Source organism: Microcebus murinus, chromosome 5, assembly GCF_040939455.1.
Source record: "Microcebus murinus isolate Inina chromosome 5, M.murinus_Inina_mat1.0, whole genome shotgun sequence".
Classification (NCBI taxonomy): Eukaryota; Metazoa; Chordata; class Mammalia; order Primates; family Cheirogaleidae; genus Microcebus; species Microcebus murinus.
Window position 1 is genome coordinate 38,709,959 of NC_134108.1, and position 12,094 is coordinate 38,722,052.

General features: G+C 34.8%; 1 non-coding gene across 1 annotated transcript; it reads left to right on the forward strand.

Moving 5' to 3' along the window:
* The first annotated feature begins 7,565 nt into the window (after positions 1-7,565).
* Positions 7,566-7,629, forward strand: LOC142871272 (U7 small nuclear RNA). Its single transcript, XR_012919524.1, has one exon. It is a non-coding gene; the product is annotated as a U7 small nuclear RNA (small nuclear RNA).
* The last annotated feature ends 4,465 nt before the right edge of the window (positions 7,630-12,094 follow it).

A 12,094-nucleotide genomic window follows, 5' to 3' on the forward strand; every position in this document is an offset into this window, starting at 1 on the left:
CTTTCCTATCTACATAATTATCTACATAATTTCCATGATTTTGTCTCTTGGACCAAAAAGCTTAAAATATTCATTATCTAGACCTTTACAGAAAAAGTTTGCTGACGCTTGATCTAAATGAAACAAATTTGAATTCTGATTCCGCTGGTAGAATGGGAACTAATGGCAGGAAGTTAATGGCAGGAAAAAGGTACTGGAGACTAGAAACCAGTGAAGTTGTGATGGAAGCTGTCTCGAGGGCTGCAGGAAAAGAGATTGACTTCAAGGATCACATCTGAGATGTTCTTCTCTCAAAAGAGAGCAGAGGCCACCATGAGGATTGGTTCTCCTATAGTCAGAATTTGCCAGGAATTTTTAAAGATTCTTTGGACAAAAGACCTTAGAAAAGACTGAATCAAAGTGAAATTCTTTCAACCGTACAAATAAAGAAATGTAATACTACTTTATTCCCAAAGTTGCTAAAACCAACACTGACTATGCATACATGGAAAAATTTGGAAAGGTGCGCCCAACATGTTAATATCAGTTACTTCCAGGGCATGGGTCATAGGTTCTTTTATTTATTTTTTTCATTTCTCTAATCTTTTCCCCCTGATTTTTCAGCAATTAATATTTTTTTAATTTTACTCTTTTACTTTTCTCCCATTTTTTCCCCATGATGTTTCAACAGTGATCACAAACCCGGTAGTTATGGCCCCTGATAATTCCTCTTAAATTATGATTTCATGAAGTACCAAATGTCATTCACATTGAACACAAGCATATGTATATAACTATGAGCCTAAGAAAACATCAGGTTTCAAGAGAAATATCATCGTAGACATCTAGCAGTGGGGCCAAGGTAATCAGGCCTCAGGATATTCAGACACTATCATTTTTCCTTCCATTGGCTTTGTTTGTTTCCATAGTTATATATTTGTAGGGAAACTGTATGTTTGCTCTAAACAGATGTTTGAGTTTGTTTACCATGTTAACATAGAGAACATTTAGAAATTTGGGGTAATTTCAGTGTCAGAAGATGACATTGGCCAATGTGGGTATCATTAAAGCACATTCTAGATGCTTAATAAATTGTATGTAAGTTTACTGTTTCTAAAACTAAGGTCAACTCTTTATGTCTCATTATCTTCCAATGTTTTTAGAAAGAAATAAAGAAGGTTTAGAGAAAATGAGAACAAGGACTATTAAAATAGCTTTTCACTTCATTTCTCAACATCTTATAAAGCAGAACTAGGCTTTGTACACACCAGCGTACAAAGATTACACCTTGTCTGAAAATAACCCAGCCAAGAAAACAATCACTTTCCACATAGTATTTTGCTTGCAGATTCATAATCAAAGAGGTGATATTTATCATTCCTAACTTCTTCAACGATATGGGGGATGAAGGAAGACTTTTATAATAATCTCTTTAGCATAGTTTCTCATGTGAAGGAAGTGCAGAATCGCCAGTGTTTTCTTTTTTGCCAGCATACCTCTGGGAGTCATACTGGGATTAAGTCTGCTCTAATCACCAATTGTTAGCTGACAAAGGTGGGCTTTGAACTGGTGAGTTCAAACGTAGAGTTCGCTCACCTATGAAAAAGGAACAAACAAGTCCAAGTCAAAGCTAGTCTTGATCACTTGTCTGGCAATCAATCATGGGCCTTCCATGGAAAGCTGTTTTATACACAAAGTATTTGCTGCTATACTTTATAGAGATACAGTATATGCACTAAAAATAGCCCGAGGCCCATTATCTTCTTGGTTTCATAACTTTAAAACTTAGCTACATTTTGAAAAGTACAATTTCTTTATCACATTGTATTTCATTATTCTACAAATTAAGGTTTTCCTTTCTGTTATAAGGGTAATGTAATAAAATCACATAATAGTCACAAAAATAAGACTTTCCTGAAGATAAGAAATATATACCAAATTCCATTAGCTTATTACATATTTTGCTATGCTTCATAAACTATCTACAGACATTTAGCTCATCCAATTACTATTTCTTTTAAGGACAGATTTTGGAATACAGAGTTTAGTCTTTTATACTAAATAATAAAAAAAAAGGTTGTGTACCTTAAATGTACCTTAAGGAGGATAGGCTCCTAATATAAAAATCATCATCCTCAAAGAACTTTTAAGTGCAGTTGCCAGAGCAGAAACAGCCTCCTCAAGCAGCATGAAAGACAAGGCTATAAAAGAGGTGAACGGGGAGGAGAGAGGATAGTAGGGCTAGGACAGAGGGACTCCTTTATTAGGGTACATTGTGTTCAGTAGAGTCTGGAAGGAGAGGAGTACAAAGCTAATAATCTGACTCTTTGGTAGTGGACATTTATTTCACAAAGTCTGGTTTTTATTAAAACCAGAATTGGTAAAGGCTTCTCCTTTACCTTAGCTTATATCCATTCAGTTAGTAAATCATGGTAGTTCTACCTTAAAAACTTCTCTTGGGCACACTGAATAAATATAGAAATCTATTAATTAATAAATGGATGAAGAAATGAACAAATGAATGAATGAATGAGGCACAACAGTGAAAGATTCTTGGACTTATTATTTCTCAGGCACTAGTGAGATGCCCCTTCCTGATTTCTGGGCGATCTGTCCAAGCGCAGCAGTGCGCCAGTCAGTGGGTGAGCACAACAGTCAAGATGCAGCTCTAGGAAAAGAAAAGTGGTTTGAGTCAGACTTGTCTCAAGGCCATCCTATTAAAGAACAGTGAGCTATCCAGGAAAAATAGGACAGAAGGGAATGTTAAAACTCACAAGTTAATCAGGAGATAGGGCTTATCCCAGGCATACAAAACATCATGTCCTGGTGACATGACTTCATTTCAAGTGCCACCCAATGATGGGCTAAGCTTCCTGCTCTACTTCCTAACTTGCCATAATCTTCTTGGTTGGCTTGTATGTGTCCACTAAGGAAGGTGGGGAAGGAAAAGGCAGAGGACACAAGGCAGAAGGCAACAAAGTAAATCTAACATCAGCCACTCTTCAAACTTTTACAATATCATGGGCTTTGTTTATCACTATGCCTTTTATATTATTGTATTAATATTGATAATTTATTAAGCTATTATGGGACTTTGATGGCATAGAAAAGTCTTTTTCTCTTCCCTTTTTTTGACACATAAATAATTTGTTAATCATTTGATCACATCAAAACTGCCAAGTGCCTAGGTGTGGAGACATGTGATGAACTGGGTTGTAGATAAAAATTGGATAGTGTAATTAATGGTAAATTGATAGGTAAATGATTAAAGTTCTCCTAGAATTTAATTGGTAGGTTTAATCAGATGGGTGAATTGTTTGTTAAATGCTTATCATCATTGTTAGTATTTCAATGACAACCATTTTTTAATTCAATTCCCTTTTTTTGTCCCTGTAATGGACTATAGGACAATTATTTGTGTTAACAAATTCATTGCCTTGATTTTCCTCATTAAATTAATCAAAATTTTCAGCTTAGTTGAAGAGATTTAGTGGTTTATATTTAGTGCCATGTCGTAGTTATCTTTGTCTTTCAGGCCATCAACTTTTTTCCTAGACTTGACTAAAATAAAAATATTTTAAATCCTGTACTTTGGACTCCTCTCTACAAATACTTTATATTTGTATTTTTTTAGCCACGTCTATGAAATGCAAGTTTAGCAGAATTTTTTAAGCTCTTTGGCCGGCTGGTACTGGAATCAAAGATGTCAAAATACTAACATTTTTTAAAGCCCTGAAATCCCTTTTACTCAGCTGAAAATAAGAAGAAATAGAGCATTTTATGAAACCTTCACAGTACTTTCCTATGAGCTTGAAACTCAAGGGGCTTGGATAACTCAGATACGTGCCTAAATGTGTGGGTGCTTGTCAAATGTAAGCCCTTTCTAAAGTTTTTCTTTTTAGCCTTTATAGTATCAATTAAGAAAACTGTTCAGCATCTGGGCAAGGCCTGAATATCTTTCATACTTCTATCAGCTGGAAATGAGAAAAAGAAACACATTCCATATGAAACACATTTTTCCGAAAGACAAGTATGCAGAAATATTTTCTCTAATAGTATCTACTTTATATAGAGACAAGTAAAGCAAGTTTTGGGGGGGTTGTGGGAGGACCCCTAGATGACAAGCATGATAATGTTCTTTCTGGTTTATTTCACAATATTTCCCTTACTAAAACAATGTTTACCTTGATTTGGGGTTTCTCATCTTGTCCTCTTCCTGGCTTGGCTTTAACTTTTAAACTAAAAATAAAGATAAATGAATGCAGAGAACAATTTTTACTAGCAAATGTCTCACAAGAAATAACTATAGTCTCGTAAAGTTTTATCTTTTTTGATTTGTTGCAATTTGGGATGTAATAAAAACATAAGGCAAGGCTTCACATCGTGTCCCTTGATCTAAATACAGTACTTTTCAACCTACCTTCATTAATAGAACTTATAAATTTTTAAAGTTTAGTACACTAAGATTTAAAAAATCTTAATGTTTTCAGAGTTTTGCAGAGAGACAAAGACTGTACACAAGAAACTCAGTATAACTTCTAATGTCACCAAATTAGATAATATGTGACAAAATGTCCAATTTTTCAACAAATACCATTTGAACAAATACCAGATTTAAAGATAATCTTATTGAAATCTGAAATACAGTATTTCATATCAGATAGAAGATTATACGTAAGATTTTGATTTTAACAAATCTGCAACATTTTAGTTTCAAGTGCATTTTATAAGCTAAGATTTAAACATACATTTGAGTATTTAATATCAAGTTTTGGAAAATGATATAGTAAGTTTTAATTTTTCCAAGTAAACTTGTACTCTACAAACACTAACTGAATTACTAAGAATATGGTGTTTCCTTGAAATATGTTACTTTAAAAAAAATGATAGTTTATTTCTTACAGTGGGAGGAAAAAATCTTATATCACTTTATGTGGGTAATATTAAGACAATGATATTAGAAATCTTTTAACACGCCAAGCTAATGTTCAGTAATTTCCTGAAAGACTTGTGAATAGACTACTTTACAAAAATGTATGCAAATAGAGTAATTTTAAAATTGAAAAAAATATCTTGCTTGTATGTTAGGGAGAAGTTGAATGGTCTACAAAATGTGTTAAGTCTTTTGAAATTTGCAATTTCTTGGCTATCAAACAATATGTCATTTGAAGCCATTCCTTCCAACTGAATCACTAACTCAGGGCAGAGCATGGTGTTTAAATGCCAACAAAGACATAGCCCTCTGACTATGATCCTTATTTTCATGCTATAGTCTCATGTTTTGGATATTCCCATTCTTATAAAATGCAAGTCATGCTTATTTATTATAATCTGAGAGCTTCTAATATACAAATACTGTGTCTAATTCATCCTTGTTCCTTTCCAAGGATCTCCATACAGCAGGGGATTGTCCAGTGTTTATTGAATTGAATGCATCTAAGGTAGGCTTTCTTCTTTCCTTGTAATTTCACACTGGACTTCTACTCTGCTTTCTTGGTTGTGTTTCTGCATTATACCACCACTTCCTGATTTTGCACTACCTTTACTACAATTGCTTATTTGACTCAGACTAAAACAAATAAACAGTAACATTTTGGAAAGCTCCATCAAGGGGTAGGAAGCAGAAGGAATGTGCTGTCAGGGATTTTTCTGTCTACTGGTGGATCTGGCGCAGTAAAAAAGAACACAGGTTAAGAAGTCAGATGGGCTTGTTTTTAAACTTCTGCCATTTCCTAGGAAAAGACAATTTTTCACTGAGCTTGGTTTCTCATCTGTAAAATGGGAAGAACAGGCTTCCCCTAAGGAATGTTGGGAAGACAAAATAAGAATGTTACATGTAAAGCATCCAGGATAACACCAAACACACAAATGGTAACTATTAAAATTTGAATCAGAAAGATTATGGTGTTGCAAAATAAGAGATTTTTTTTTAGGTCACATTCCTAGCTTAGAAATGACTCACCCTGTCAAAAGAGGTTTCAAATTGCCCCCTTTCACTTCAGTGATATGTGAAAAAGGCTGATCCCATCCAGATAATTCAACTGCCAAGGAGAAGACAGCTAAGTGCACCCAGCTGAGTATACAAAGCAACTCTGCCATTTCCAGGGTTGATAAGTCTGCATTTCTGATAAACATAATCAGAAGCAAGTAGCATCCATTAGAAATCAATCAATAAAAATCTTGAAAAATTCTTGTGATAAAAGACAAAGAGGGACACATTGGCATGTAAAATAAAATCCAACCATAAAATCAAATGATACGTACCAACAAAACCTTTTAAAAAATGTGTAGTCAAAAATTTAGGTCAAGCACAAATTAAAGAAATCTCAAAATATACTTAAATGTGAAAAACATCCCCCTTCTAGGAGGTGGAACGTAGTTTTTCCCAATCTTAAATATGGACTGTTCTTAATGATTTGCTTCCAGAGAATAGAATATAGAGAGGGTGGAAGAGGGAGAGAGGAGGGATAAGAAACTTTACAGTGGAGAAAACTGACCAACACTATGCCCAGGTGATGAAGGTTAACATCACCAATAAGAAGTCGTGTCTCCTGCATAACCATGAGAGAAACATCAGACAAACTCAAACTGAGGAACACTCTACAAAATACCTGATGGATATTCAATGTATTAAACTTAAAAATGTCAAGATCATAAACAACAAAGGAAGACTGAGAGACTGTCTCAGACAAGAGATTAAGGGGACACAATGACTAAATATAGTGTGGTATCCTGGATGAGATCTTGGAATAGAAAAAAGAAATTAGTAAAAACAACAACAACAAACAAACAAGCAAAGAAGCAAACAAAAAAACTTGTGAAATACATATCAACATAATGACTGCACTAATTCCCATTCCCACCAACAGTATACAAGAGTTTCCTTTTCTTCACATCTGTACCAACACTTGTTATCTTTTTGATAATAGCCATTTTAACAGGTATAAGGTGATCTCATTGTGGTTTTAATTTGCATTTCTCTGATGATTAATGATGTTGAGTATTTTTTCATATACTTGTTAGCCATTCTTATGACTTCTTGAGAGAAATCTATTCAGCTCCTTTATCATTTTTTAATTGAGTTATTTATTCTCTTGTTGCTGAGCAATGCGAGTTCCTTATATTAACTCCAAAGTAGAGTAGTGGTTACCAGGGGATGGTGTAGAGGGAGGCAGGGCAATTGGAAAGATGTTGGTCAAAAGATACAAAATTTTAGTTAGACAAGAGGAGTAAATTCAAGAGATCTATTGCACAACATGGATATTGGAGTTAATAACAATGTATTGTATACTTGAAATTTGTTAAAAGAATAGATTTTAAGTCTTCTCATCATAAATAAATGATAAACATGTGAAGTAATGCATACGGTAATTAGCTTGATGTAGCCATTTTACAATGTATACATAATTTCAAAATATGTACACCATAAATATGTGTGTACATCATTTTTGTCAATTAAAATAATTAGAATATATTATTATGAGACTGTTAAGAATAATAAGATTATACATAATGTTTTTAATATTCAAAAGAGACTGAAAGAATGTAAATGTACAAACCATGTATTCAACTCAAAAAGTCAGGGGAAGCATTATACCTCTTCTAGAATTTGTCTAGCAGGTTTTATGGTTCTTTCTGGAAGACACCCTCACACACACATGCAAAAAAAAGAAAAGATGTACAAAAAAAAGTGTAAAAATACAAGAAAATAAACTCTAGGAGAGAACCCTACAGATATTAAACTAAAAATCCAGCATTTGAAAGTCAGAAGTAAGTAGAATCAATAAACTTGAGCTATGAATTTTTAAGGAAAAACTATAAACTTTATAAACTAATCAAAAAACAATGTAGAAAAAACAAAAATTAGAAATGGGAAGAGAGATAAAAGATGATCAATCACCCTGAGGCTCTTTATAGATGCAAATATCTCAGTAACATGAAATATTTTCTACACCATATGTTATTTCAGTTCTTTCAACCATAATATAAAAATTTATAGTATTAACTAGCCATAGTATAACTTAAAAAAATCATAAATGTGACCAGATAGAGCATTAGTAGATTTGCTCTATGTTACTCAACCCTTCCTTCTGGGCTGTACCTAAGTCTGAAGTTCCAGGACCAAGTATCTGATATGAAAGTGATTGGGCTGGACTTTGCTGTGGTCATGGATTAAAAAGGATCTGGTCCCAAGTATCTGGCACAGGTGGGTTCAAATCCACTGAGAACAAGAACTGGGTCCAAATAAAAGGGTATTTAATTTATTAAGGGTTTTCTTGGCAGAGCCTAGATGCAAGTTTGTGAGTCTTTGGTGTTATAGCAGCCATGTGCGTGGACAAGATGGCCTAGAGTTCCAGAATAAAGAGAATGTTCGTGACCAAAGCTATGCTTCCAGCTCCTCCAGCTCCCTCCCTAACAAAAGTAACAAAATTAAATGGTAAAGACAAGCTGAGTCATTTGCATTTAAAATGAATATGATAGACCAAGATTTGATATCTTTAATACCTAAAATTCTCTTACAAATAAAATTAAAATTATTAACATTTCAGAAAAAAAATTGCCATAGAATTTGTTATAGACTGACTGTGCCCCCCCCAAATTCATATGTTGGAATCCTGATCCCCAATGTGATAGTATTAGGAGGTGAGACCTTTGGGAGATGATAGGGTCTTGAGGGTAGAGACCTCAAGAATGAGATTAGCAACCTTATAAAAAAGACCCAGAGAACTCTCTCTTGCTTTTATCCTGCCATATAAAGATACAGTGAGAAGTTGACAATCTACAGCAAGGAAGAGGGACCTGATCCAACAATACTGGTATCCTAATCTTAAACTTTCAACATCTAGAACTATAAAAAATATATTTCTGTTGTTCATAAGCCACCCAGGCTATGCTACTTTGTGGGAGGCGAACATGATAACCACTACGCTATGGAAACTATGGTACTTCGTTATAGTAGCCCAAACTCACTAAGACAGAAATACGTATGTGGGGTGGGGGTGTGAATCCCAGAAAATGTAATATAAATGCCCCATAAGAAGCTATAATGGCCCGCAAATAATAAAAATGAATTAACTTTTTTTAAACAACCAAAGTTGAAAACACTCTTTTGAAATATTAACCTCAAAACCAAAAAGGATGAGGTTAGCTTGACACTCATAAATACTACTGGGGCTGTATTTAATATTAGAGGGCATTGTTCTGGCAGTATATATGGTAAGCATTAGGAAAGTTTATTTACTTAGTAATTCTATTCCTAGAAAATAGAGAAGAAATTTAGAGAAGTAGTTAAATATTTATGTATAAGGATGTTCATTGAAGCACTGCTTTTATAAAAGAATTCTAGTTGAAGCATCGTTTTTAATAAAGTCACAAACAGTTGACATTTCCAACAATAGAGGACTGGTTAAATAAATTATAAGACATACATATTATTAAGAAAATAAAAGCTAATAACAATTATGCTTTAATGAAATAGATAAGATCACAATAATGAAAACCATGTAAAATATGAGTCTAATTTAGTTTAAAATATATGTGTACTAAAATTCAGGGGGAAATATAACAAAACATTAAAATTTGTATCTCTGTGTGATGCAATTATGGATGATTTTTATTTTCTCCTTTATTCTATTTAGGTTTTCTTCACTCATTTTCCCACAATAAGCATGTATTATTTTTAATAAACAGAAGACAATAAAAGTAATAAAAATGAGCTTAAAAGATGTGGTACTGAAAGGCCTTTCTTTACGCAATTGCACAAGTAGACTCAGTAGTAAAGCCCCTCAGGAAAAAGGGGACATCTCAGCCCAGATGGCAGGATAAAAATGCAATATAAGGAGCACAGAAAAATGATTCAGACTGCATCAAAACAGAGACAATTCCCTTAGGGGGGTGGTTTTCTAAAAATTTGGCACAGAAAATATTCATCTGGGCTAGATCTTGCCCAGAAGCATTAAAAGAAAAATAATCGAAGACAAAGACAGGGGTTGGGGCAGAGAGACTGGGGGCGGGGGCTGGTGCCCTGGTGCCCAGGGCTCCCTGCAGCAGGCTCTGCAGATGAATTAGGTCTACGTAAAACAATTTGAAAATCAAGGAAATCATCTTAAGTTAAGGTCTACTAATAACTACTCCCTAACAAGGATGAACTGGGCATTATCAGAATCTGTGGTTTATGGCATATAAAAATGTAAGAAAACTTAGAAAGTTCTCATGACGCTACAGGTTGATTCATTAATTCTCCACAAATTCATCAGGCCTCTCTTTTAAAACCTTAGTTAAACAATACCATTCTAGGCATTAACATCTATAGGTACTTGGCCTTGGAGGATGTTACCTGATCTTTAGCATTATCCAGAGTGAGAAAAACGGAAAAAATAAATGTGAGTTAATCTGAAAAGGACTGTGGCACTGAGATGCCAGTCAGTTTTGGCTTGATCACTTTTGGCTGTGCTTAACACGAAAGGAGAAAAGAATCTCGTGTGCCTGGGCCACACTGAGCCTGGACAGGAATGTATAATGATCATAGCAACAAGAGCAGCAGCATGAACCCAGCCACGCTGTGTCAAAGCTGAACTTAACCTGGCAACTGCAGCTGCGCTAAGCAGGGGCCTGCAGAGAATTGAAACATTTGTATAGGTCTCACTTATTGAATCTATTAAAAAATTTCAGAGCTTTCAACAGCTGGCCTTTCCTCACTAGAGTGCCAGTGGCTACAATAGAGAAAAATATGGGCATCTCTTCCTACTGTATGGGAAACAGTAGCACGGAAGCATATTCTAGAACTATGCTGCCCAATGTGTAACCATCAGCCACATGTGACTATTGAACTCCTAAAATTTGTCTTATTTGAATTGAGATATGATGTAAGTGTAAAGGGCATGCCAGATTTCAAAGACTTAGTGCAGAAAAAGAACATAAAATATCTCGGTTACTTTTCACATTGATTGTAGGGCTGGCTTTACATTTCTACTGAACAACACTGTTATAGAACAAACAGAATTTGGGCTGCTCTTCTTAGGCCCTCAGATCTTTTGGGGATTTTTTTGTGGGGAAGGGGAGGATTTCTTATTCTATAAATGGAAAGATAACAGCCCCATCATTTTGAGTTCTTGATATTTCAATCGGGGTTTAAGTTTCTTTGTGGAAGCAGGAAATACCAGTTACATTCCACAATAAAAGAGGGAGATGTGGACTAACCCCAAAATGCACCCAGAATGAGCCTTCTATTGGCTTATGCAATGGTTAGGAACTGTGCTGAGACCTTTGATCAAACCGATTCTGTTTTGTTGCCAACATGAAAAGGAGAAAATTATCTAAGCAGATTTTGGAAAAGGAATGTGGGTATTGACCATCAAAATGAGCTTAGGAATGCACCAGATAATGAGAGCTGCTCCAGACTTTTATCCAGGGATATGTCCTCTTTTATTTAGGTCTTAATCTCTGTGCAGTATACTTTTCTCTGAAATTGAACATTAATCCTCTGAAGCCCATGAATTTTAACATAATATTAAGTTATGTATTTTTCTAAGAGCATCTTCATTCATCATTTAAATATATTTTGAGAGTCTTAGTAACATAATAGATTTTAAGATGAAGTTTACATTATACAGTCCCATACTTCAAGGGCCATAGCATTTTCATTAATTTATTCAACAGATATTTATTGAGCACTTACTATGTGCCAGGCACTCTGCCAGGCATTAGGGATGCAATGTGAATCAAAAATAGAACAAGGTCACTGATCGCCTATAAATTATAGCCTACTGTGGGAGGTGGACATTTATCAAATAATCACATACAAGAGGTCTCAGACGCAGGGAGCAGGGAGAATTCAAAGTTCCAGTGCAAAGATGAATTGTAGACTAAAGGAGATCCAGCTCCACCAAGTGTAATAGGAGAAGTGATGCCTTGGATCTAGTAGGCTGCAAAACAAGCCATGTGTTTGATATAAAGTGTGTGGGAAGAGAACAAATCTAGCTGGGATGCTTAATATATTATCTTATAACTCATTAAGCATGGCTAGCTACTCAAAGTAAGATTTAAGTTCAGATAAGAGATACACCAGAAGCAGAGAAGGGCAAACACATTTCCACACTCGGCATCTCCTGACTCT